Source organism: Peromyscus californicus, unplaced genomic scaffold (assembly GCF_007827085.1).
Source record: "Peromyscus californicus insignis strain IS unplaced genomic scaffold, ASM782708v3 Scaffold_11__1_contigs__length_118956290, whole genome shotgun sequence".
In the NCBI taxonomy this organism is placed as follows: domain Eukaryota; kingdom Metazoa; phylum Chordata; class Mammalia; order Rodentia; family Cricetidae; genus Peromyscus; species Peromyscus californicus.
Window position 1 is genome coordinate 40760634 of NW_026294402.1, and position 27837 is coordinate 40788470.

The window sequence follows — 27837 nt, forward strand, 5'->3', positions numbered from 1 at the left end:
CAGTACACTGTCAATGCTTCTTAAGCAGATGCATGCCTACCAACTTGTTTGCTGAGTTGCAAAGGGCTCAGGGTATGATGGTGACTCCACAGAGAGCAGGTGTTTGGGTTATTGAGTACTTGTCAAGGGCTATGGAGGGAGATTTTACTTGGGTGCATTTTAGCAAAATTATAAAGGTAAGAAGGAAAACAATGACGTCACCCACAGAGCCCACAGCACCTCTTGAGGAGGCTCTGAAGGTTGGAGTGAGGCGTGGCCAGGAGCATCCTTGAGGTTGAACCCAAGATGTTAGATTGAGTTCTTCTCTGGAGGCTTTGGAGGAAAATTTTCAAGACCACCCATCATGTTGGAAGTTATAGGGGTACAGCCCCATTTCTTTACTGGCTGTTGGTAGGGGTCACTTTCCCCTTCCAGAGGCCACTCTCAGGTCCTGACCATGTGCTCCCCACCTCACCTCCTTCCCTCATCAGAATCTGGTCCCTGGCTTCTCTCTCAACCCTTTTGTTTTTGAGACAGAGTCTAGTTAATATCAAGCATGCTGGCCTTGGACTTTCAGTCCTCCTGCCGTAGCTTCCCTGGAGCTGAGATTGCAGGTGTGTGCCATGACACCTGGTACCCAGGCTCGTCCTTTCTGACCATCAGGGGGAAGCTCTTTTTAACTTAAGTTTAATGAATTAGTTTTTGGAACTGGGGATAGAATTTAAGGACTCTCAAGGGTTAGAATTACACTGTCCCAGAAGGTCTGCTTTGAAAGGGCTCAGTGGTTAGATCAGGCCCAAGGTCACCTGATTTGAGACCTGCAAAATTCCTTACAGCACTTCCTAGATTTGTGCTTTATTGGTTCCAGGGATAGGGAATCTTGGGGGCCAGATTGCCTTCTGTTGAAAGTGTTCTTTAGCATGGGGACTGAGGGGTCAGCAGGCTTTAGAGGGTAGAGCAGGACCTTCCAGGTAGAGGATCAAGGATAAACAATGGTGGATATAGGAAGGCAGGAGAAGGGCGGTTTGGAGCCCACAGCACTGGATGGACACTGTGGATGGAGGGATGGGGCTGGATGGGTGCTGTGTGTGGTGGGGTAGGGCTGGATAGGTGTGGTAGGTGTCCATCGAGTGATATACTGAAGTGTTCAAGGACAGCAATGGCCACTTGGGATGGCTCAGGAGGAGAGGAATTAATACCTACTGAGAAGAGCAGCCAAGGCCTCCTTTGCTGTCCTGAGGAGACACATGCTTCCCTTCTGTCTCTACTCCATGCTTCTTATCCACTCAGCAAATAGAAACAGGGTGAGTCTGCCCAAGGACAGGGTGGTAACCAAGATGGACTTTATCTGTGTTCCCCACAGGAGGCTCAGGGTTGTCTGAAGAGGGGGGAGGAGCAAAGAGGGGAACTGATGCAGAGGGCATTGTGCAAAAAACGGGTAGCAGAGAGGGGTCGGTGGAAGCCCGGAGGAGTTTCTCTACCACGGGGCCTGTTTTAAAGAAGGCAAAACAGGAGCCCTTTGTCCTTGCCCAGAGGTCTGTGGAGTGCTTTCCTGGGGTACTTACTTGGGCCTTTTCTCTTTTGCTCAGTAGGAAGTCTGGGCTGGCTCTGGGGGAGTCCGAGACCATAATTCTCAGGGAATGGGGGCGGGGGTGGGTAGAAGAAAGTACAAAACCGTTTGATCAGAGTCCGACCCCTGGAAAAGAGCTAAGTGTCTTTTTGCTGGCAGCTGCTGCAAAAGGTGCAATCATTAGAAGGTGGCATTTTGCATTAAAATTGTCCCCATCAGCCAGTGACATTTTCTTGTTCCTTCTGGTCAGGAGACCTTTTAGTGCCACAGATTCAAATGACTCAGGCGTCAGAATTTCTCTCCCTCTGGGAGAGAAATGTGGTCCAATCACCCTGGGGTGGCTGTGCGCATTAGCCAAGGTTAAAAAAGCAGGTGAACTAGTGAGTTCAGCCAGGGCTGAGGGCTGAGCACGGCGACACAGGCCATAGTGGCAGTACACAGCTGAGTTTTGGGCAACGGAGCCATCTTTTTGTGTGGCCAGGTAATGGAGCTGACAGTCACACGCTTTGTGAGTGCGTTCATTGCTGTGCAGAGAAAGACCTCTCTCTTTATAGGTGTGTGTGTGTGTGTGTGTGCACCAAGGAGAGAAATGAGCAGGTGTGAACAAGAGTGTGTGCAGGGAGGCACCTATGTGGGCTCATTTATAGTGTGATGCATGTAGGGACAGAATGTTTTCATCATTAGATAATGGCTGGGGGGACGGTGACAGCTGACCCCCAAAGATTGCCTACCTATTCTTAGGGTCATCATTATTTAGGTAAGGGGTACCACATATGCCCAACTGTTAAGCTTAAAAACTAAGGGTCCTTTTGTACATATATGTGTAGGTGGGCAGTACATGCGTGTGTGCATACAGGTGCTGGTGAACATGTGTGCACATGTATAGGGAAGCCAGGGGTGGATATTAGATGTCTTTATTGATAGCTCTCCACCTTGGTTTTTTTTTTTTTGAGATGGGTCTCTCACTGAGCCTAGAGTTCACTGATGTGGCTAGGCTGACCAGCCACTGAACTCCGGGGACCCTCCATTCCCAATGCCAGGGCTAAGGACTGGTGCTGCCCTGCTGCTCAGTGTTTTCTGTGGGTGTTGTGATTATGTGATTATGAACTCAGGTCATCATGGTTATATGGCAAGTACTTTACTGACTGAGACATCTCCCCACCTTCCCAAGAGTCCTTCCTCCTCATGTCTGAGTTTTAACGCCTCCTCTTCAGACAGACCTTCTCTGAGCACTTGAGTTCAAATATGTTGTTCCCTGTCCCCTCCAGGCTTTCCTCCGCTGAAGTATTTTTTCCTATGGGGCACCATCTTATTATGGGTTTGTGTGTAAGAACGTTGTCCTTTTACATCCTGCAGAATACTGGGCCCTGGCGACAAGGCGTTGTTCTCAGCCACTTTTCTATGGAGTAGGCACACAGTGCATGCTTTGTAAGCTAATGGGGTGACTTGTGTCCTTGTGCTGTCCTAGGGCTGGCTGAGATCGAGGAGGACTAGGTGTGCTGCTTCAGTGCTGGGCACTCTGGTGCAAAAGTTGGCTTCTGGGGGCATGAGCTCCTTGTCACAGAATATAGTCAGAGACGGAAGGAACATGGCTGTCAGCCTGCACCTGGGGTGTGTGTGTGTGTGTGTGTGTGTGTGTGGTACCAGCCAGCGCCATGCTGGGGGTTACAAGGCTCCTCAAGGATGGGCCCCACTGGCCCTCCCTTCCTTTCTTGTGTCTCATTCTCTTACACCTCCGTACCTGCTTTTGCGTCTGCCCTTGCTGGAGACTGGATGGTTCTTCTTTCTCCTTGTCTAGCCCCATCTCGGCCAATATTCCGCCAATATTCAGAGAACAGACACAAGAATGAGTGAGGGAACCCTAGGATAAGCATTCAGGGCAGCTTGGGCCACTTGACGTAAGGATGCCTGCCTCTGGGTATGCTGGACTGATGGCTGCATGTGTGTGAGGTGCTGTGGGAATCCAGAGTCAGAGCCATGGATGGCCCCAGTCTGGGGTTGTTACTTCCTAAACATACAACCTTGGGTGAGAGTGTCAAGTTTATCAAAACCTCAGGTCTCTCAGCTGCAGACTGCCCATTTTTCAGAAGAGGAAGCTGAGGCTTGGGCCACAGAGTTAGCCAGTCCTAGGATTTGGATCTCAGTCCTGTGTAGCTGTGAAATCCATGGTCTCAGACCCTGGCCCATGTAGCTTTCCATGTGCCATCAGGCCCAGTTCAAAGATCAGGATGCAGATCTGAAGAGATGAAGGCTCCCTGCTGGCCTCTCACTGCTGTGGCTCACCCATCTCTTCAGCTCTCGCCAGCCTGCCCCTAGGGGACAGGTGCAGGCCGGTGCCCTCTCTGCCTGCTTCTGCTACTTCTAAACTTTACACTGGGCTCTGTCATTAGCCCAACAACAAGCTCCCTGTTTGACTAGCCCTGTCCAAATTTGCTCGGCACGAGCAGGAGCCCATGGTAAGTAAACGGTTTTCTGTTGATATTTGAGCGCTAATGAAGAGGCAGCGAGCGAGGCCCATTAATAACTGAGGAGGTGATTGTGTTTGCAGAAGGCCTGTGTACAGCATGTCAGCCTGTGCAGGGCCTGGCCCGCCTCCTTATTGATTTCCCAATAAGCTGAGCGCGGCTCTTGTTCTTGTTCAGAGCTTCCTCCATGCAGTCCTAAGGTGGGGTCAGCTTCCCCCCAACCCCCAGGGAAAGCCTGGATCTCAGGTGAGGGCGAGGATTTTATTTGTCATTCATTCATTTACCATACATGGATAGAGTATCTAGCATGTGGTGTACATAGGTCATCACCAATAGCCAAGCCCCATCCTTACTTAGAGACAGAGTTTGCCCTTCATCTTCCTGGGGACGGTGTCCTTGGTACCCGTGGAGAACGGACTCAGTGTCTGCTTGGACATTTTTTTTTTTTTTTTTTTTTTAATTTTAGTACAGGGTCTGAATCCAGAGCCTCACTCATGCTAGGCAACTGCTCTGTCACTGAGCTGTACCCTTAGGCCTTTTCTTTTTATTTAATTTACTCAACTTTAAAAAAAAAAAAATTGAGACAAGGTTTATTAAGCTGCCCAGGCTGGCCTTCAGCTCACACTGCAGCTCAGGCTAAGCTTGAGCTTTCGTTCCCCCTGCTGTAGCTCCGGAGCAGCTGGGATAATGGGCCTGGGCCGCCAGGCTTGGCTTGCACTTCTGACCATGTACCAGGTGATTCCTATGCCGACCATACACCAGGCGATTCCCATCAGGACCCTCTGTCACCATCTGGTGAGGACCTGTGATGGAAGATGGCCCTCTGACAGGCACTGTACTTCCTGCCTATGTCATCCTTAGCTCTCAGGTCCCACAGGCTCAGTGTGGGAGCTTTTGGTTTTATGTTGGAAGAAGGGATGCAGGGCAGAGCAAGTGGCCCACTTGCTCTCCTCGTTAGAATTATTCTGGATCTTGAGCTCTTCTGAGAGATGCCACACCAGGTCTGAGGCCAGGGCTCAGCGTGAAGCTGTGGTGGGTACCAGGACTCCCAACCTGAGACTGGTTTCGGGGTCCTTCGTTTTGGCCTTGCAGAGGATTGAGGACGACCAAAGCACTGACTTGTCTCATGAGCTTGCAGTCCGGCAGAACAACAAATTCAAATACACCGACAGCCATGGATCCAGGGCCGGGGAAGGAGAAAGAAGGGAGACAGGAGGCTGCGGGGCACTTCCTAGAGGAGGTGGCACTTGGGTTGGCTCTTAAGGCTGGTTATGAGCCCACAGGAACATAATTTTTGCTTCCCTGGCAGAGAAAGCAGGACTAGACCGCCACTGGCTGCAGACTTGTGCAGAGACCCAGGTTTGTCTCCTAGACTGGATGGGGTGGGTTATTTTTTGGGTGAGGACTTTGTCAGAAAGGTCCTTTCAGTGGGCCTGGAGTCTAATGTTTAGGGCTGGGACCAGAGGCCTTGAAGACAGCATCTTCATGTGTCTATGTATATCTATATGTCTATGCCTATGTCTATATTTCATCTATATATGTGTTTGCATGTAAGTACATATGTGTGGTGTGCTCAGTGGAGACCCAAGGTTAATGTTGTGAGCCTTCCTTGACCACCTCTCCACTTTATTTGTTGAGGCAGAATCTCTCAGTGGCGCCCCAGAGCTTGCTGATACTAGCTAGCCAGCTTGTTTTAGGGATCCTCTGTCTCCACCCTCTGAGTGCTGGAATTGTAAGTGTGTTGCCATGCTTACCTGACACTCACGTGGGATTGGTTGATCTGAACTCCAGTCATCATGGTTGCATGGCAACTACTTTGTCCATCAAGCCATCACTACAGCCCCAGCATCTTCGCAGATGGGACGTTGGTGTTCACAGATCTTTCCCATTGAATATTCTAGGGAAAGGATAAAGGAAGGCATGACATGGGAGCCAGGAGGCTCCGACTCTTAGCCTAGCTTTGCCGCTGACTGGAAGACTCTCTTTCTTTCCTGGAGCCCTCATGTACTAGAATAGAGCCAGTGAGATCTGCCTCGGTACATTCTGGGAGAATCACTTGGGGGAAAGAGAATACACAGAGTGATAAATAAAAGTAATGCAGCTCTGAGGTCACCTCAATGCACCAAGAAACACAACCCAAACATCCGAATCCAGCTTTGGCCCCTAACTAGAGACATGTACATCTCACAGATGCTGGACTCTTTTGTACTGGCATCTTGTTTACAGCCTTGGGGTCAAGGGCAAGGAGTTAGATAATAGAGAACAAAATGTGGTTCAGGAACTGGGGGCCTGATAACAATGTTGGGGACCAAGAGAGTGAGAGAAGCTGGGTGGTGGTGGTGGTGGCAGCAGCGGCGGCGGCAGCGGCACATGCCTTTAATCCCAGCACTTGGGAGGCAGAGCCAGGCAGATCACTGTGAGTTCGAGGCCAGCCTGGTCTATAGAGTGAGATCCAGAATAGGCACCAAAACTACATGGAAAAACCCTGTCTTGAAAAACCAAAACCAATAAATAAATAAATAAATAAATAAATAAATAAATAAATAAACAAACAAATAAATAAAATAAAAAAAGAAAGGAAGTGAGAAAGTTCAAACTGGACTTTTGAGTCAGTGCTAAGGACGTCAACTTGGCTGGTGTCCTTTTTCTCAGAATACAGGGGCCCTGACCAGGCTTCTGGCTTCAAGGCCCCCTCTCTGTTAGTGCCTGAGCCATGAGGAACAGGCAGATGACTCGGGAAGAAGAAGAGACGCTTAGCTATCAGCTGAGGTGACTTGACATGGAGAAGTGGAGAACAGGCCTGTGCCCTCTTCTGTTCTGGTGATTCTCTGTCTGATGAGAAGATTTACTTCTGATAATGCATTGGCCTTTTTTCTTCTGGCTTTAAGAGCAGAGTTAGTGGGGGATCACTTGGGAAAGACTCTCTAGCATGCTGCATCCCAAATGTGGGGCCCAGCCGCACTGCAGACTCCTCAGCTCTGCCGAGATTCTGATTCCGTTGAGACTGGATACATGGGGGACTTGGGGAATAGGGAGGAGGTGGAGTCAGGAGGAACTTCAGATATTATCAGAAGCCATAGGGATATGGGGACAACCACTCTGAGACTGAGTTACAAGTTGGGAAATAAAGAATTAGATGATGCAGGTAAGCCAGACATTTGGGGCATTGCATTGAAAAATTATCAACTGGAAATTAAAAAAAAAAAACAAAACTGCCTCAGGTTGGGTGTTGGGTCAGGAGTAGAGTACTTGCCTAGAATGTATATGAGGTCCTAGGTTCAATACCCAGTACTGCCTCCTCCCCGCAAGGCAGCCTCAGTGGACATCTGATTTCTTAAGATGTTGGTTCATTTTCTTTAATTTAAAGGGAGGGTTGGTCAGGGTGGAAACACAGGGATTCATCCTTGGCCTTTGTCCTGCATCAGTGTCTGAGGCCTGGCACCTTGGGGGCTTGGCTGCTGATGTGAGACCAGATATTGGGAACCACTCCAGCTCAAGAGCCACTGGTAATAGCCACTGGTTATAAGAACCATCAACACATTTGGAAACTGGAGACGTGCACTGGGAAATGCTGTTGAGAATAAGAAGAAAAGAGCTGGGCTCTGGTAGAATTGGAGCAAAAATGGCTCAGGGGGCCCAGGCTGCATGAAGGGAGAGACTGTTGGTTTTAACATACAAAGAGCTGACTAATGCCTCCCTTTAAGGGAGCTGCTTGCAGATTCAGAGCCATATGGGTAGACACGGATGTATCTGTGCAGCGCTGGCTGCCTGCCTGGGAATGAGCATGAGGCAGCGTGGGAGGAATCAATACTTTCCCTCATTATGCACCTGCCTTGTCCTATTATATAAGAACTGGCCTTTTGGAAATGGTAAGCATAGCTGGTGCTCTTCTCTCCAAGTGGGTTGATGAGAGTGAAACATGTATGGAGCAGCCCGGGCACCCTTCCTCCTCTCCCACTGGGCTTCCCTGCCTGCAAGGAACTCACAGAGGACTCTCTTCCTACTTGGGACAGTTTGTCCTTGCCTGTAAAAGACCTTTAGCTCTGAGTGTTGTGGAATATGATTTTAAGGTGTGTTACTTTTGTTTATGTTGCATTTGTTTAACCCTGTGAAGTTGTATTACTGTGCCTGTCTAAAACACTTGATGGTCTAATAAAGATCTAAACAGCCAATAGCAAGGCAGGAGAAAGGATGGGTTGGGCTGGCAGGCAGAGAGGGTAAATAGAAGGAGAAATCTGGGAGAAGAGAAAGAGCTAGAGAAGGATGAGGACTCCAGGGGCCAGCCACCCAGCTTCACACCAAGCTATGGAGTAAGAGTAAGATTTACAGAAATAAGAGAACAGGAAAAGCCCAGAGGCAAAAGGTAGATGGGATAATTTAAGTTAAAGAAAGCTGGCAAGAAACAAGCCAAGCTAAGGCCGAGCATTTATAATTAAGAATAAGCCTCCATGTGTGATTTATTTGGGAGCTGGGTGGCAGGTCCCTTAAAAGAGTGTAAAACAAACAATGACATCTGAGTACAAAAGCCATTGCAAGTTCACTTGGAACTTCTCAGCAATATGGATGAGGGCTCTGTCTGTCTACGTGGAGGCAACTGCCCTTTGAGCCAGACAGCAGGGAATGGCTCCACTGAACTGAGGGAAAGAGAGTGCTGACAGAGGAGAGGGGCATAGGCAAGTGGTGGAGGTATCCGGGAAAGGAGCCGTGGGAGAAGGCTGAAGGAGGCTGGAGGTGGGCCATGGGGGCCTTACGTACCAAGCTGACTTTGAACTTTATTGGATAGACATAAAAGGGATCCATTGGGATTTAAATAATCCGGAAGTTTGTCTAGAAGGGAAGATCGAGTGAGGGGAGCAAGGTCAGCAAGGTCATGAACTCTGGGGTGTCACACGTTGCTGCAGGAGAGATTTGGGTGCTGTTCTCAGAAGCTAGGAGCAAAGGAAGGAGTCAAGGAGAGTGGGGGAGAGACAATGGCTTTGGTGGCAGACCAAAGGTTTTATAGAAAAGATTTTATATAAAATTTTAAATGAAGATTTTATAGTTTTTAATTGTGTGGATGTGTATATGTCTGTGGGTATATTTGCATTTGAGTACAGGTGTCCCAAGGGGCAGAAATGTCAGATCCCCTGTAGCTGGAGTTATAGATGGTTGTGAACAATCTGATATGGGTGCTGGGCATCCGCTTTGGGTCCTCGGCAAGAGCAGTATGTGCTCTTAATGGCTGAGCCATCTCCCCGTCCCTGGTGCAGGCTTTTGAGGCCTTAGCTATTGCAGGAAACCTGGAAGGGATCCAAGCCTCAGAGAGGGAGGTTGGAGGATGCAGACATCAGAGCACAAAAACAAGGAGGAATGGGCGGGGGCGGGGGGGTGGTAAGGAGGAGAGGAAAGGTCATACTAACATACATACATGACTGATGAGGAGACACACACAAATGGACCTCAGGGACAGGGGTGGTGTGAGGGGCAGACAGGGAACAGTGTGATGGCGCCTTTCTTCAGATCGTTTTTATAGGCCTGTCTTTAAAAGGCGCTTAATCTAGCAGCAGGTACCCCTGACTCTGAGACCTACAAGGCAGGCGTCAGGCCATTGCCCTCTTTCCTTCCCAGTGGCTCTGAGCTTGTATAATATGTTGAGGTTCTGTCTAGACATCAACAGGTGAGGCCACTTTTGTTGAACTACTTAAAAACAAACAAAGCAAAAACAAAACAAACAAACAAACAAAAAACCCCAAACCAAAGTACAATAAATAAACAAGTGGACCAAAACCAAAGCACAGATTTTGGTGTATCTCAATTCCCTCAACAAAGAACGTCCTCCGCCTCAGCTTGGCACAAGTCATGGGCACCCTGAGCAGGACAAAGAAGGCCGACCGTGCAGGGAAAGAGCCTGCAATAAGCTAAGCAAACTTCAGGGCTGGAGAGATGGCTCAGAGGATAAGAACACTGACTGTTCTTCTGGAGGTCCTGAGTTCAATTCCCAGCAACCACATGGTGGCTCACAACCATCTGTAATGAGATCTGGTGCCCTCTTCTGGCCTGCAGTCATACATGCTGTAAACGTAATAAACAAATCTTTAAAAAAAATCTGGTTAAAAAAAAAAAAGATAAGCAAACTTCACGAGGAGCGGAGAGTGATAAATTCTTCCCCAGGGTTATGTGTGGATTTGGGAGAACCTGAGAGAACAGCTTCAGATAGATGAGGCCCCCCTTCCCCCACAAAATTTGTTCTTTTTTTTTTTTTTTTGGTTTTTCAAGACAGGGTTTCTCTCTATGTAGTTTTGGTGCCTGTTCTGGATCTCGCTCTGTAGACCAGGCTGGCCTCGAACTCACAGAGATCTGCCTGCCTCTGCCTCCCGAGTGCTGGGATTAAAGGCATGTGCCACCGCCGCCCGGCCCACGAAATTTTGTTCGTCAGCAATTTAAGCATACAGAGATGTGAGGAGTCTTCAGTGCTCAGCCAGCACACCGCCTGGATCTCATAGTCCCCACTGCGGTCTTCATTGTCAGTCTGTCCAGTCGTCCCTTTATTGTCTCATTGTCAGCCTGTCCAGTCATCATCCCTTTATCGTCCATCAGTTAGCTTTCCTGACGAACAGCTTTACTGCTCATTTTATTCACGCCACCAAGTCCATCCACTGTAAGTATGACAGTGGAGTGGCTTCTACTAACTCTATCCCATGGTGCTATCTGGTTTTGGTTAGGGTCCCACTCTTCACCCTTGCACAAGTCCTTCGGGTCCACATGCTGTCCACGGCTGCTCCTGCCCTCAGCATGAGGCAGCCACTGCCTGCCCCAGCCCTTCTGGGTTTATCTGTTCTGGAAATATTCATGTACATTGAAACGTGCGACCTTCGGTCCGGCCTGGCTTCTGGCCTCAGTATAACGTGGTTGAGGTTCACTCTGGCTGCATCCCCACCCTCCCCCCCCCACCCCCATCCCCACCCCTCACTGCCCTGCAGCTTCATTTTGTAGAGCCTCATTCCACTGTGTAGGTATACTGTGGTGTGTAGGGACAGTCACCAGTCAGTGGACATTTCGATCATTTCTAGTTTGGCTCATGTGAATGATGTGGCTGTGAACCTTCCTACATAAGTGTCTGTGTAGATGGCCGGGAGACCAAAATTGACCACACCCAAGTAGATTTTGCCAGTAGATTTCCAGAAGGTTCTTCAGAGGTGCCTCAGGTGTAAGAATGGCTTTGCAGTCTTTTTTGTAAGAAAGACATTTTCTCTGAGAAGAAGCAGATAGGGCAGGGTTCCTCAAGCTGGCATCTGTGGAGGAGAGCTCTTTTTGCATGAAGAATAGACTGGGTTGACAACTGGCCTAGGCAGAGATGACCACAGGTGGTGGCTACCTGTGAGACTTTATATGATAAGCTGACTTTTTTTTAAATAATTTTATTGATTTTTAATTTTATGCGCATTGGTGTTTTGCCTGCATGTATGTCTATGTAAAAGTGTTGGATCCCTTGGACTGGAGGTACAGACAGTTGTGAGCTGCCATGTGGGTGCTGGGAATTGAACCTGGGTCCTCTGGGAGAGCAGCCAGTGCTCTTGACCGCTGAGCCCTCTCTCCAGCCTGGTAAACTATTCAGTGAGTTTGCCTCCTACTAACCCACCTCCATTTCTCCCTCCCGGAAGTCCCAGCTTTCTTTCTGTACAGTCCACAGGTTTCAGCTATTAGCCCTCCTGTGAGTGTTATGCTTTGTATACACTTCCTGTATATACAAAAAGTTTTGTATCCCCCCCGCAACCCCCAAACCCCAACCTGTAGTATTGTATTCCCCCAAATATTGTGCATGCTAATAAACTTATCTGGGGTCAGAGACAGAGCAGCCACAATATTAAACATAAAGGTTAGGCAGAGGTAGCACACGCCTTTAATCCTAGCATTCCAGAGGCAGAAATCCATGTGTTCAAGGATACAGCTAAGCATGGTGACTCATCACGCCTTTAATCCCAGAAAGCAAGCCTTTAATCCCAGGGAGTGGTGGTAGAAAGCAGAAAGGTATATAAGGCGTGAGGACCAGAAACTAAAGGCATTTAGCTGGTTAGGCATTTGGCTGGTTAAGCATTTGACTAGTTAAGCATTCAGGCTTCTAACAACACAGTTCAGCTGAGAGCCATTCGGATATGAGGACACAGAAGTTTCCAGTCTGAGGAAACAAGACCAGCTGAGGAATTGGCAAGGTGAGATAGCTGTGGCTTGTTCTGGCTCTGATCTTCCAGTGTTCACCCCAATAACTGGCCTCAGGTTTGACTTTATTAATAAGAACTTTTAAGATTCATGCTACACCAACCCCTGCAACCAAGGATTTTGCTTTTCTTTGCAGGCTTGTAAGAGCTGAGGAGGGGCTGGCCAAGGTGTTAAAATTAGAGGGAGGCCCTGCTGGCTGGATACATGCAGAGGCTCAGAAAATGAAAGGTCATAATCTATGCAGGGAATGTCAGCAGTTCAGGACTCTGGAGGAGAGGGACCAAGAGGGTCCGGACCACAAAGCCTGGACACTAGCTTGGGAGAGGCGGGTGTTAGATTCTATCTGGGAGGTTCTAAGGACTTGGCAGGAGCTGTATAGGCATCCACGTGACTGGAGGTGCTATGCAGGAAGGTTATGGGCTGTGTGTGGAGAACAGGCTGGCTGGGAAATGGTTCCAGTTGTTGGATGAGTGACACAGGCCCCTGAGTCTGCTCCTGAGTTGGAGGAGAGGTGGGCAGATCAGATAGGTGACTGGATGTGTTTGTTCATTGTTGAGGAGGGGACCCCGGATGTCAAGGAGCCCTGAGTGATTCAGTCTTGCCCACAGCCCTCAGAGCACCCCTGTTTTTAGTAACAAGGCAGCCCCTGGGCTCTCTTCTCATTGCAGACCTGTGTGTGACTCTCAAGGTTAGCTCCATGGGGGTCAGTGCTGTTTAAATGTTGATTACAGAGACGTGGGAGCTGCTCAGATTTCTAATTAAGATTAAAGAATGTACCCGGCTTATAAATGGCTCTCAGGAATGTATAATTTGATTAGCCTGTTTTCTCCAGGCGTTTTAATTTCTGGATTAGTGAACGTGGCCTCTGACTACAGGTGGGACCGCTTGCTCACTACCCACAAAGTTTGGGGCCTTGCAAGGTATTATGGGGGTGTCGAGGAGGCCACAGGGCAAGAGAAAGCGAGCAAGCCCTAGGTGGGTGGGGGCAGGCTAGCCCGCTGCCTCCCCCCACCCTTCCCCTCTCTCCTCAGTTGTGGGAGAGTGAATAATGGCCAGTACAAGATCAAAAGGGAGCCAAAACATTGATCGGAAAGCAAATGCGCTCACCTGAATCTCATTTACATTCATTTATTCCTATTCAAAGACGTGGAGGGTAGACCTTCCCCCTCCAGTGTCCGGGCCTCCTGCTTCTCCTTTCTCACTTGGCGCCCAGTTAGAGCAACTGTTGCTGGGTGTTTGTGGGGGTGCTTCACACCCTCAAACAGGCTCAGTCACCCTAACTGCGGGCTCAGTTGTGGCCTCGGCCTACTTGCCTTGGGCTTTCCCGCTGAGGGGCCGGTGCAATGTCGGTTCTTCCGCTGCCCCAGGAAGTCCCCTGACTTCTGTGGGAAGCTTCCCAGTTTCCAGGACAGTCCCCCTCTTCTCCCTCATCCTTTGGTCCGGGCTACATTATGATAACTTCAAAATATATATATATTTTTTTAACATTTATTTATTTAGAAGGAGAGAGGGTGGGGTGGGGAGAACTGCACTGTGCCTGTGAAGGTCACAGGATGATTGGAGGGAGCTGGTTCCCTCCTTCGCCATGTGGGATATGGTAATCCAACGCAAGTTGTCTGTCAGGCTTTGTACCTAGTACTGTTACCTGTGGAGCCATCTTCTTGGCCTCACATCTGACTTTTACACCCCGGGCACTTTTGCTTCCATAGGTGCCTTTCTTATATAAATAAATAAACAGGAAGAAGAAAAAAACACCCCTCAAACTTTCTAACAGCTTTGCTCTACAGATGATACATTTATATTATGTATTAAAACATTCCATTCTCTCCGAAAGGTCATTTATTTTCTTCTGATTTTAAAAGAAATTAAAACATTTCAGAGAGCCTGACCCAGAGCCTTTGATGACTAGTGGATAAGGCAGGCAGTGCTGGCATGTGCTCTTGACAGGCATCACGCCTGTCTGCCTGCTGACCCAGCAACAGGTGGCATGTCCTCTGAGTCTGGCATATTGCCTGCTGTTCTCCCTACAGAGGTCCTGAGAGGAAAACTGTGAATGATGTCCTCAGGCTAGTGCTGTTTTGGGGGCCGTCCCTGCCTAAGAGCAGGATGGCTTACTGCAGGTAAGCCTCGGTCCCTGAGGTAGGCCTCAGTCCTGTGCTAAGCCTTAGCCCTGAGGTAGACCTCAGTCCCTGCAGTAGGCCTCAGACCCTGAGGTAGACCTCAGTCCCTGCAGTAGGCCTCAGACCCTGAGGTAGTCATAGTCCTGGAGGTAGGCCACAGTCTGAGATATGGTAGGCCTGAGGCCCTATAGTAGGTCTCAGTCTCCTTGGCTTTGCTGCAATCTATCTCAGAAACTGAGGCACTCCCATAGGCAGGAACAAAGTGTTTCCCAGTGGGCAGGCGTCCTGGGTGGCCCTGCCTCTCCCTAAGCATTCTGCTTGAACCAATCTCTCCTCTTGTATTTTATGTGGCTGGGAAGGGGATGGTGATGGGAATATTTATTTTTACAGTGCCCAGCTCCTGGATCTCAAAGTTCATTTTCAAAGGAGTGGCTGGAGGACACCATCCTCTGAACTGCCTGGTGTGTGTGTATGTGTGTGTGTGTGTGTGTGTATGTGAGTGTGAATGTGTGTAAGTGTGTTGTGGAATATTAGTTGAAAATGTGTTACATTTGTTTATACTGTGGAACATTTGTTCAATGATGCAAAGATGTGTTGCATTCTTTTATGTTGCATTTGTTTAACTCTGTGAAGCTGTGTTTCTGTGCCTGTCTAAAACACCTGATTGGTCTAATAAAGAGCTGACCAGCCAATAGCAAGGCAGGAGAAAGGATAGGCAGGGCTGGCAGGCAGAGAGAATAAATAGGAGGAGAAATCTGGGAAGAGAGATCAAGGAGCAAGAAAAGGAGGGGCCAGCTACCCATCCACACAGCAAGCCATGGAGTAAGAAGTAAAGAAAAATATACAGAAATAGAGAAAGGTAAAAGCCCAGAGGCAAAAGATAGATGGGGTAATTTAAGTTAAGAAAAGCTGGCTAGAAAAAGCCAAGCTAAGGCTGGGCATTCATAGGAAAGAAAAAGTCTCCATGTATGTTTATTTGTGAGCTGGGTGGTGGTGGGTCCTCAAAAATGTAAAAAACAACCAACATTTTGACACCCAATGTGGGGTATATTTCCATCGGGCCTGAGAAAGCTTTGAAAAAAAAAAAGGATATGTCTCCTTTAAGGGTTTCTGCAGGACAGTGAGCTCTTGAGCAGCTAGTATGTTAAGTAGGAACAAAAAACTAAGTAAAAACGTCTGCCATGATGCATGGTACTGGCACTTCATAGCTAGAAAAGTTTAATGCAGTTCTCAGTCTTGAACCTCTGACCATTTGAGAGCTTTAGGATTGGCTTTCACAACCCGAGAAGTGGGCAGAGGCAACCACCAAAGCCAGGGGGCTCCAAAGCTGCTCCAATTAGCAGTTTTTTGCTCATGTAGACAAAAAAGGCCAAAAGATACGCAGTAAAAGAGATCCAGATGGAAAAACTTGTAAACAGGTTCCAGTGTGTTTTGCAATATGCTTAGGCTTAAGAAAAGAAAAGAAAATAGATGCAGACAGTCATGGAAAAAATAGTTTAAAAAAATGAAGTAAAGTCTTTAAAGAGACAGTAAAAGTTATATAAAAGAAAAAAAAAACCCGCGTAAGATGGGAAACACACAGGGAGTCTGGATCCTGTATATTATTGTGTTGATTTTGAATTTTTTGAATATTGATGAGCAAACAACAGCTGCTAGACATGAAATTGAAAGAGGGACTGATCTGATGAACTAAACCAGCCTAGATATTTTAAGAATGCCTTAACTTTAAAATGGAAGTTAAAAAAAAAACAAAACAAAACGTATTTATAGAATGGAACTTAAAAGATGCATTGCTTTGGAGAAGTGGTTGTTTTTTGTTTCTACAGGAAACAAGAGGTTGTGGATTCATTCCAGGTTAATATGGATCTGGTTTTATGAAGGGAGACCTCTTGAAACTTGACAGGTGATATCTATCAACAAAGGTTATAGCTGGAACCCCCAGGACTTGGCCATTATCTCAGTTTTCTCAGGGACCCCTAAAGTTGCCTTCACCCATAGACAACAGGAAGCAGTCTAGAGAAAAGGATGTCTACATTCTCAGGAGTTGGGTTGTGAGAGACTTTTGGTTATTTGGTGGGTCTTGGATGTTTCCTATATTTAGAGGAGTATAGGAGAAAAAAACAACTATTAATCTCAAATATTTTGTATTAGCATGGATTTTGGTATATTGATACAAAATTAAAGTTAATTTTGTTATACTGTATATATGTTTCAACTCTTGTTTGGGTATTGTGCTTATGCAGTTCATTTAAAAATACAATATATAAATAAGAAACGAGGTTAGTAGTTAATCCATAATAATCAAACTTGTAGTCACATTAGGTATGTTAAATAGGTATATTTTAGATATATAAATGGTCTTCAAATACTTCAAAGATCTATAGAATATGACATTTAAAATGTTTTGTTGACTTAGGGCTTTTCATGACAATGACACACATCTGCTCCTGGGAGCACCAATTTGCTTCATAAAAGGATAATGAGCATTAAAGAAACTCCATAGGAGTTTGCTTTCATTGTGGCAAGGCTAGCCATTTGGGCAAGAAACTGCTTTTGCCTCGACTGACTGCTTGATTGTGTGCTGTGCAGACTGGACATGTAGGACCCACAGGAGAGTGACTGCTGAACTTTGTCAAAACAAGGCAGGACAATCCTTTGAGATTCCTGCTTCACAGAAGAGCCTGCCAGACATTCTGCAGGACACAGAGGAAAGCAACTGATGAACTTTGACAATACAAGGCAGGGCAGTCCTTTAAATGTCCTGCCTCACAGAAGAGTCTGCCGGATTTCTACTCTAGGCCTGTAGGCTAAGATGGATGCCCCAATGTTGCAGAGGAAATTTGAGAGACTGTCCAGGCAGCCAAATGTCTCTGTTGTTAGGTAATATCACTTCCTTCTGGGCCTTTGATGGAGTTAAAGACTAGATAGATATAGTTGTGGTTTTTCTCAGTTGTGATAGAAGGTAAGTTAGGTATAAAATTTTGGATTCACTAAGATAAGACAGATAGTGTAGTATTTTCTCTGAATTTGCTAAATACAAATGGACTGAATATTGTAAATTAATTCTTACTTGATAATTGTTTTTGTTGTATGTAGTTTTATTATGTTAAAGTTAAAACTTTCATTTTTATTTAGACAAAAAGAGGAAAATGTTGTGGAATATTATTTTAAGATGTGTTACATTTGTTTATACTGTGGAACATTTGTTCAATGATGCAAAGATGTGTTGCATTCTTTTATGTTGCATTTGTTTAACTCTGTGAAACTGTGTTTCTGTGCCTGTCTAAAACACCTGATTGGTCTAATAAAAATTTGAAAAGCCAATAGCAAGGCAGGAGAAAGGATAGGCGGGGCTGGCAGGCAGAGAGAATAAATAGGAGGAGAAATCTGGGAAGAGAGATCAAGGAGCAAGAAAAGGAGGGGCCAGCCACCCAGCCACACAGCAAGCCATGGAGTAAGAAGTAAAGAAGGATATTCAGAAATAGAGAAAGGTAAAAGCCCAGAGGCAAAAGATAGATGGGGTAATTTAAGTTAAGAAAAGCTGGCTAGAAAAAGCCAAGCTAAGGCTGGGCATTCATAAGAAAGAAAAAGTCTCCATGTATGTTTATTTGGGAGCTGGGTGGCAGACCCCCCCAAAAGAGTAAAGAATAAAAAAGAAACAACCAACAACATGTGTTTGTGTGAGTATGTGTGTATGAGTGGGTATGTGTGTGTATAATCGTGTGTGTGTGTGTGTGTGTGTGTGTGTGTGTGTGTGTAGAGGCCATTAAAGAAGTTCTCAGGGATTTCTCACACACAGGATGTTTAAGACGCTTGATACTGTGAGTTTGGCCTCCTTGCCGCTGCTGCTTTCTCATAGACCTAAGGCTGTTCACTCACCCTCTTTACCATTGCTTGAGGACCAACAAACATTATGGAGCATCATGTTTGGAGTACAGGGCTCCAAGGGGCAGGTGAGGTTCAACTCTGTTGTGAACATTATCATTTCTACAAAGGGTGGGGATTACCCTCTCCTTATCCTACTCAAGAGGCTTGTCTCCTGATGCTTCCAAGGAAGGTATCTGGGTACCCAAAAGGCTCGCCAATGGCTGAACTCAGTCGTGGAAAAGTAGTTGTGAAGGGGGGTGAATGAGAGAATTACATGCATGTAAGCAAATACAATCACAGCGACTCTTGGAGGTGGACTTGACGGTATGGCAGAGGGTGGAGAAACAGCATGCCTCCCCTACCAACACTAAGCATGGTGTGTCCCTGCCCACACCCCCTCCAAGAGTTGGTTCTTGGCTAGTTCTTATCCAGATCATGTATATATATAAACACAGTGCTCTAGTCTAAGGCTCTGCACATGGCTTTCCATTACTCCTCACTGGACAGACTCCCAAGCATTGCTGCTGTGTGCCCACCAGAGCAGCAAGGTGTGTCCACCGAGCACTGGGGGGGTGAGCAGGAGACTTTGACTCTGCTCTCAGCTGGCTGGGTGATGGGAGGACCCTTGGTTGGGCCCTCTGGGCCTTGTGTTCATAGGTCCGATAAAGATGGGAGGAAATATTACCTGTATTATTCAGCCTTGTCTTTACAACTTCCAGGATAGTCTCCTCTGAGTGCAAAGTTGTGATGTGCCAGAATTATGACCTGGGACAACCAGAATTAGCGGTAGCTCAGTGTGTTCCTCCTGGACCTTCAGTCCTGGCCTGAAGCAGTCCAGGAGTGCTAGTTTGTGCAACAGAGTATTTGATCAATGGGGACAGTAGTTCTGGGGGCAGCCAGGGCAATCCCTGCAAGTAAACACCCTTCTTGGGGCCATGCCCCGAGGTACCAGGAAGCCACACTTGCCCAGTCATAGCACAGGATTTCTACTCTGGAATGAGGGCCCACCAAGGGCCTTTCTCAGCCCCTCCTATCGGGTCTGAGAATCTAAGCAGAGTGCCTCACAACCCGCTCCTCCCCTTCCCCTAGGGGTCAGAGGGTTTGTGAGCCGGGAGGGGTATGCTGCGCCTCTGGCTCTGGCTCCAAGCCACTGCAGCGCAGGCTGGCAATGGGGACAGTCCAGGCTTCCCGCTCTGTTCAGTAAGTGTGTTGGGACGGGGCTAATGATAATTAACACTTGGGGCGCGTTTTGTCTTCCAAGTCCTTTACAAACACGACCTAATTAGCCCGCGGGGAGGAGCAGAGCCACCAAAACGCTCTTTATTATTCATTTCTATACAGTCTGAGCCTCCGCGCCGCACGCGTCGGTGGGAATGATGGCTGGTTGCTTCTCCCTCCTCCCAGATGCCTATACTCAGTGCGGAGGGCCCTGCAAAGCTGTCGCCGCCAAGGCTGCTGATCCGTATTCAGACTCACTGTAGTGGCTCATCCTCAATTTTCTCCGAAATCTATAGGGCCACCTAGGCTCTGAGCCGTGCCCAGAGAGGTTAAGCTATATGCCCAAGACCATACAGCCTTTATGGTAGTGCAGTAACTCCAACCTGGGTTCCCTCAAAGTTTCCTATCTAGGTCCTTATGCTGGGGGCCTCTCGGGTCCTGCACTTCGAGGCTCAGACAACTGGCTCTGAGCGCCAAGTGGCAGAGCCTGGATGAAAGCTGGCAGCGACGAAAGCGGGCGGCGGGCGGCAGTGCGCACCCCCCCCCCCCCCCCCCCCCCCCCCCCCCCCCCCCGCCGGCCGAAACTGTTGCCAGCGCAAAGCTCCTGGTTACACCTGAACGGGGGACAGATGTGCATCAATATTTATTCGGAACTCCCAGGAAACCTGGATGAAGTGTAATTATCTCAGCTCAATCAGCTCGGATTAGCATAACATCAAGTCACCCATCAGACGGAGGGTTTGATTTCGGGGATCAAAGCGCCGCGCTGTAGCCGCTGATTAATCGGGGAGAAGGGAGCGTCGAGAAGAAAAGAGACGCCGGCTCCGCGAGCCACAGCTGCGCCGCTTTGATGTGCCGATTGTGCCAAGTTAACTTTGCGGGTTGCATGCCGCTGCCGCGTCCCAGACCGTTGCTCCTCTAAGCGGGTGCTGGTCCGGTGATCCGGCAGCAGGGGCTGCGGACCCCAGCGCGCTCGTTCCAGTTGCTCCTGCTGCCCGGAGGTGTGCAGGGTGCACGGGGGAGAGTCATTTGGAGTCTGGTTCTGGGGCTGAGAGGGGGCGGGGACTGCTGAGGCTCCAGGTCCTCCTAGGCAGGCCCCAGCAACTTTTCGGGCTTGCTCTGCCCCATCCATTCTCACCACTCAGAATGGCGATTCCTTGCCTTCTGTATGTTATACCTTTCTTTCTGTTATCCCAACTGGGACCTGGTAGCACCTGTCCTTTCTTCTTCTCTCTTTTCTTTTAATTTTTTGTTTTCTTTTCCTGATCTCTTTTCCCCCCACCCCCGATTCTTTGCTGTTTTCTTTATTTTAAATTCATCTTTCTTTCTCCCGTTCCTTCCTTCCTTCCATTCTTCCATCTTTCTTTCTCTGCCAGTATGGTCATGATTTGAGGCACACCCCTTCTTTCCCACACATCGTGAGGGGCCTGGCAGCCCTTGGAACTCCAGTTTAATGGGATGTTAACATTTCCTTAGGGAAAAATGGTGGCCGCACATCAGATTTGTACTGAAAACGGCGCCAGGTGTATTCTGATGTTAAGACCCCTGCAGCCATTTTGTCAGGCTCTCCTCTCTGTGTCTCCTGGGGTACTGTCCTTCACATAAAGCAGGAGGGGGTTCTAGATCTTGCCTTGGACTGGCTTTGCTTACCTGGCCAAGTTCTATAGCCTTTCCAGGGCTCAGATTGTGGGTCTGCCCAGGTCTCTATGGCTACCACCTTCCTTCCTATACCACTGTTTCCTGGAGCCATCCCAGAGGAGGGCACCCCATAAGCTGTCTGAGAATACTGGATCCTTATGGTAGGACTCTCCCAGGCACCTTCACCCTCCTGACTAGTAATCTTCATCCTCTGCTTGGGGGGACGTGACAAGGTGGGATGAGGTCCAGAGAGTCTGCCTTGCAGTATCCATTTAAGAGCTTGCCAGAAGGCACAGAGGCTATGGTCTGGCAGGGAGGAAGAAGGCATAAGAGACCACTTCCCCTCCCATTCTCCAGTCTCACGAAGGTAACTGGACAGCCAAGTGTGCACATGGGATTGAAAATATGGTGCTAATGGTTCTTTCTATCAACCCCAAGCTTCCATCTCACGGCTTCTCCTTGAAATCCCAGAGCCAAAACCAAAGCTCAGCCCTGTGAATTCCAGAGCTCCTGTTTGTGCAGGTGATCCCTCACCTTCCCATCTTAAGATTCCTTCAAATCACCTAGAAATTGTTTATCTCCAAAGCTTTGGTGATCCTGATGGCCGTGCCTTGAGGATACCATAAAAACAAACACTTCCATGAGTATAGTATGGGGCTATGCACAGTCTCTCCCGGACACCCAGACACCATCTCATCTGAACCTCCCCGCAGTGATCTGGGACAAGAAACTCTGAGACAGTGTGACATACCCAAAGCCACAGAGCCAGGTGTGGATGCAGCTGGGAGTGAACACGTGTCTTCTGGTGGCTCCTTTGGTGACTCTCTTTTGAGGCTGTGACACTGTGTATTTTTGGTTGAGAGAAGGTTGCATGACATGCAATGAGGTGAAAGGACTTGTCCAAGGATGCAGATTGAGTCATTGCCCACCACGTTATAGGACAATTGTCTGCCGGCTTCACTACCTTGATGCCATGGCACTGCCCAGAGTGTCACACACCAGGATGCTGCTGATGGGGGACCCAGGGTATCTCAAAGCTGAGACCTGTGTGCCCATGGACATCCTCCTCTGGACTGTGGGAGTAGAGAGTCTTATCTGTTTTATTTTGTGCTGTACCCCAATATCAGAGCTTGGAATGTGGCACACGGTAGGTTCTCAATACATAGACAGATACAGATACTTGAAGAGAGAGAAGTAATGAATGGAGGAGAAAGGAAGGAGGGAAGAAGGAAGGAAAAAAGAAGGAAAAAGGAAGGAATGGATGGAGGGAGATGGGAGGGTTTCAGCTCTGGCAGGGGGCCGAATCTCCAGAGTGGGTGGGCATGTGCCCAGCATCCTGGCAGAAAGATGATTTATCTCCATTCCAAATCTCTGCTATGCAACATCGTGGATTTTTCTCTCCCCTTTAATTAAGAACTAAATATAGATCTTAATTAAGACACTGATGAATTTAATTTAGAGTGGCATTAGGGCCTTAACTCGAAGCGCTCAGCGCGCGTTTGTATAATGTGGGATATAAGCTAAATGACTGCTTGCTTGTTACCACCATAAATAATTCCCCTGCTAATCCCCCTTGAAGCAGCTGACACAGTCCCCCATCTAGAGGAGGTTCCAGGACTGCCACTGCCCGGGCCCTGAATTATTTGTACACACCAAACATTCTGTCTTGCTCCCGGGCCCATCTTGTCTTTACCCTTGTGACTTGGCACACTCCAGCTTCTGTGCTGTCTGTTGGGGGTCCCTTTCACTCTCCTCAGTCCTAGACCAAGCTCTTGGCTGTGGCAGAGCCCTCTCTGCTCCTCGATTCCTTCCTTCTCATCTCTAAAATCCACTGGGCCTGGTTCCAAGTTCACCTAGGATTCTGTGTATTCCAGAGTTGAAATGGCCTTGTGCTGTCGTCGTCGTCATCATACTTGGTTTCCTTCTTGTCTTCTCTTGCTGGTCCTAATTTGGTTGTGAGTACCCAGTACAGGGTCTGAACATACCCAGTGACCAGCTTCTCCATTTCGGCCCACTCCAAAAAACATTTGTTGGGGCTATCGAAATGGCTTGGGGTGTAAAAACACTTGCGCATGGATGCACGTGCCTATGCCCATTCTTGGAGGTCAGAAGAGGGTGTCGTCGACTGTTTTATTTTATCACTCTCCACTTTTTTCCTTGAGATTGGCTCTTGCACTGAACCCAAAGCTAGGCTGAGTGAGCAAGCCCCAATGATCCTCCTTTCTCAGTTGCCCTGGCTGGGGCTACAGACAGGAGAACTTGGGTCTTCAAGCGTGTATGGCAAGTGCTATTATCCGCTTCCCAGACCCACCCTGGTCTTTTTTCACCTAGGACAATGCAGTTACTAGCTCTTTCTCCTCTTCCATAAGACTGCATCAGTTCAGTCCCACCCCATGTGTCTATAGGGTTGGCACTCTGTCCTCCATAATGCCAGGCACAACCTTTTCATGTGACCAGCAGTGACTTTGGTGTGAAGAACTGAATTCTTTCCCTGAGCCTCCTGTTTCCTACACTGGGCTTACAGAAGGATGCCTTGCCATCACTTGAGGTAGTGATACATCATGAAGGGCATTGTCCAGGATGCTTCTGACCAGGGGTACTCAGTCTCAGCACCATTGACGCTGGGGTGGGATAATCCTTTGCTGTGAGGTATGCCCTGGAAGTCGGGGTGCAGCTATATCCTTGTTTTCTACCCACTAGATGTCAGGAATATTCACCCCTAGTTGTGACACATGATGTTGCACACACACACACACACACACACACACACACACACACACACACACACGTTGCCAACTGTCCTGTAACATGGCAAACTGACCCTCTTTGGGAACTACTCTACTAAGCACGGACCATTTATGTTGTCTCACTTATCTCCCTGGCATGCTTATGACACAAATACTACGCTGGGGCAGAGTTTACATATGAGGAAACAGTGAGAGCTTGTCTAGAATGGGACATCCAGATTCAATCACTTTCAGCTTCTGTTCTTCCCTTTACTATGTTGATCATGCCTTACTTACTCTTAGGATCACAGTCAGGTTCTTCACACTGCACTCTTGACTTAGTAAGTACTTGGTAAACACAGTCACATGCTGTCTAATGACATTTCCTCAGTAGAGCACATATATGACCGCATATATCACAGAGCCTGGGGGTGTTGTAGGTGACACCATCTGGGTTTGTGCAGATGTAATTTTTCATGTTTTTACAACAGCTGCCCAGTGATGCATGTCACAAAGTAGCTCATGACTCTACTGCAAATATTCTTTTGTAGGTGGACATTTGGGTTCAGCCAATGTGTGTATGTGCGTGACTGTGTGTGGTATACACGTGTGCAGGGGCATGATGCTTTTTGTGTGGAGAAGTTAGATAGAGATGTCAGGAGTCCCGATCAATTATTATTCACCTTAATCCCTCAAGGCAGGGTCTCTCACTCAATTTGGACCAGATTGGCAGCCAGCAAGCCCCAGGGATATTCCTGTCTTTGCCTCTGACTGCACTGGGGTTACAGACATGTTCAGTCACGTCCAGCCCTTTACATGTATGCCAGGATCCAAACTCAGGCCACCATCTTGTGCAGCAAGCTGTTTCTTCAGTCCTCAGTCAACAGTTTTTAATGTTTGCTCGGTGCTAGGTGCTGTCGTAACATATTAACCCGTTCGACCCTCACAGGAGGCCTATGTGGTAAATATCATCCTGCTCTCCAGATAAGGAACAAAAGCACAGGGTTAGATAATTTGTTCATAACTACAGATGTGTAAATTTGAACCCTAGACAGCATGGCTGAAAGTCCATTTTTAAAGATTTACTTATTTTATTTCTATGTATTTCATTGTTTGCTTTTGCTTGCATGTATGTATGTGCACCATGTGTTGTGTGTGTGTGTGTGTGTGTGTGTGTGTGTGTGTGTGTGTGTGTGTGTGTGTGTGTGTTGCTCACGAAGGTCAAAGGAGGGCATCCAATCCCCTGGAACTGGAGTTTTGGATTGTCGTGAATGACCACATGGGTGCTGGGAATTGAACTCAGATCTTTTGTGAGAGCATCAAGTGCTCTTACCTACTGAGCCATCTCCCAGCCCTGAGTGCAGGCTGTAATTATTATTCTACATTGTACAGTACACTAACAAGAGCTTTTATGCTATTTTATTTATAAGTCCCAGCACCATCTCCAGAGACACCTATTTAGAGAACTCTGCTGTCTAATTTGGTTGCTACCAGCCACATGTGACTATGTAACTTGAAATTAATTAAAAATTTAAATTCAATTCCTCAAGCATAGCAGTCACATTTTAAGTGCCAGATAGCCCACGCACTTAGTGGCTTTGCCTTGGACAGCAGCAGACACAAACTATCTCCATCACTACAGAGCTCTGTCAGATTTCTCAGTGCTAAGGACCATGCACAATGAATCCCCTTCCCCCGAGAGCACCTTGGTGTCCCCTTAGATAATTTAAGATGTTAGCTAATCAACATTGTGTCCAGAATTATTAGCCACTGGTATGTTCTGTTCATTTAACACATGATGAACTTCTACTGTGTGTCTGGGATGGTTTGGGATTGAAGAACTCAAGACAAGTAAATATAGTCCTGCTCATTCACAGGCTACAGTAGGGTGGTACGTTACTAACTTGCAGAGCTCAAAGATACATCTGGATCACATGACCTAGGAACTAAATGGATGTGAAAGATACTAAATTGATAGCCCGAGCACCAATATCTTGGTAATGTGTGTGTGTGTGTGTGTGTGTGTGTGTGTGTGTGTGTGTGTGTGTGTAACTAATCAAGTTTTGTATTGAGTTATAAAATCTCTGAGGAGACACCCAGGAGGGATGCTTGGTAGTCCTCGGGCAGGCAAAGCCTGGCAAAGTCTTCCTTGTTCTAGACAGGCTCAAAGTCTCTTTGTGAAATTTCTGCTGTGGAAACTCAGAGAGGGGAGGGTGGGGATATTGATCATATTGCCATTACTTAAAGGAGAGTTTGCCAGCTGGTGAAGAAATTGTATTCAGGTGTGAGGGCATGTGCCTCAGGACTTGGAAGGCAGAAGTAGCATATGTTCAAGGGCAGCCAGAGCTACACAGGGAGACCCTATCTCAATCAATCAATCAATCAATCAATCAATCAATCATCAATCAATTTCATTCTATTTGAATATACTGCATAGGATAGGACATACAGAGAGAGAAGATATCAGGGTGCAACATCTACTTGCACCCCAGCTGATCCCTGAGTCTTGTTTCCCCTTAAATCTAGGCTGAGCCCTGCCTCTCACTTCCTGGGAGGCCCTATACCCACGTGTCAGCTGACATGGCCCAATTGTCCATCTTCCTTCTCCAATTCAACACTCTTCTAGCTCAGAAATTGCTTGGTGATATTGGGAACAATGAAGCCTGACTCTGTTAGTTTAGAGTAAAATGGCTTTCCTCCTCCTCCTCCTCCTCCTCCTCCTCCTCCTCCTCCTCCTCCTCCTCCTCCTCCTTCTTCTTCTTCTTCAAAATGTTGCACTCCTGATGATGTATGGACATGTCAGATGAACAAGTGGAGGGCTGGGGCCGGAGGAAAGAGGAGGAGCCAGGCTTCCAGGACAGAGACATGCTGCTGCTGCTGGGCCATGGGCTCCTGGTCAGCAGAGCATGCTGACTGAGTCCTTGTCAGAGGACTAGGTTCGGGGATGGTGGGTGGGCGTGGTGTTTGAAGTCATCAGGCTACCAATGAGCCAGCAACTGTAGAGAGCTTTTTTCTTCTAGGAAGGCAGGAACGTTTATTCATTTTAGCCCCTGCCTTGTGACTGTGACAAGAACAAGGCTACATGGTAGTCTGGAATGAGACACTTTCACCGGAGCCTACAGATACTGCAAGTGATTTGTCCAGGGTCATCCACCACATTAGTGTCTGTCACCAGAACCTACGGCTTTCTCTGTGTGAGAGTGGTTTGGATGCTGTGTTCAATTTTTAGTGCTGAGTAGTATTCTACGATGTATTAGTCAACTTTCCATTAGTGTAACAAACACCTGAGATAATCAGCTTATAAAGAGAAAAATGGTTGCATTTTGGGTTTATTGTTTTAGAGGTTTCACTCCATGATTGATTTCTATGATGCTTTGGACCTCTGTTGAGGCAGCATATCGTGGCGGGGAACTTGTAATAGAGCAAAGCAGGATGTGAATAAAGAGAAGAAGCTGGAGTCCCTTAGTCTCCTTTGAAGGAATACTCCCAAAGACCTAAAACCTACCACTAGGCCCTGCCTTTTTAAAAAGATGAATGTGTGTGAATGTTATTATTTATTTTATGTGTGTGAATATTCTGTCTGCATATATGTATGTATACCCCATGTGTGCTTGGTGCCTACAGAATTCAGAAGAGGACTTTGGATTCCCTGGAACTGGAGTTATGGATGGTTGTGAACCACCCTGTGGGTGCTGGGAGTAAAGAACTTGGGTCCTCTGCAAGAGCAGCTCTAAACCACTGAGCCATCTCTCCAGCCCTGAGCCCCTCCTCTTAAAGACGCTGCCTCTTCCCAATCTTGTTACAAGATGAGGTAAGCCTCTAATCTCCAACCCATGAGCTTTTAGGGTCCGCTAAGATCCAAACCCCAGCTCAACACATTCAGGCAACACAGGTTCTCTGTCATCTGCTCAACAAAGGGCTTGAGTTCTTTCTAAATTTTGTCTTCAAATATGTGTTTCAGTTAGTAGATTCTTGGAGCAGTTTCAGTTTACAGGAGAGTCCAGTGGAATCTGATGCTCCCTTGCACCTGGCCCTCACACTCAGCTGTATTGTTCACA

General features: G+C 47.6%; 1 long non-coding RNA gene across 4 annotated transcripts in view; it reads left to right on the top strand.

The window, feature by feature from the left end:
• The window catches only part of LOC128123148 (uncharacterized), a 215041-nt gene that overhangs the window by 113032 nt on the left and 74172 nt on the right, over positions 1-27837 (top strand). The window contains exon 1 of one of the 4 annotated variants that reach the window (XR_008222580.1): positions 27413-27590. The exons of the other annotated variants lie outside the window; for them this stretch is intronic. This is a non-coding gene — a long non-coding RNA (uncharacterized LOC128123148). Of the gene's footprint in view, positions 1-27412; positions 27591-27837 lie in introns of those variants that run through there. 4 annotated transcript variants of the gene reach the window in all.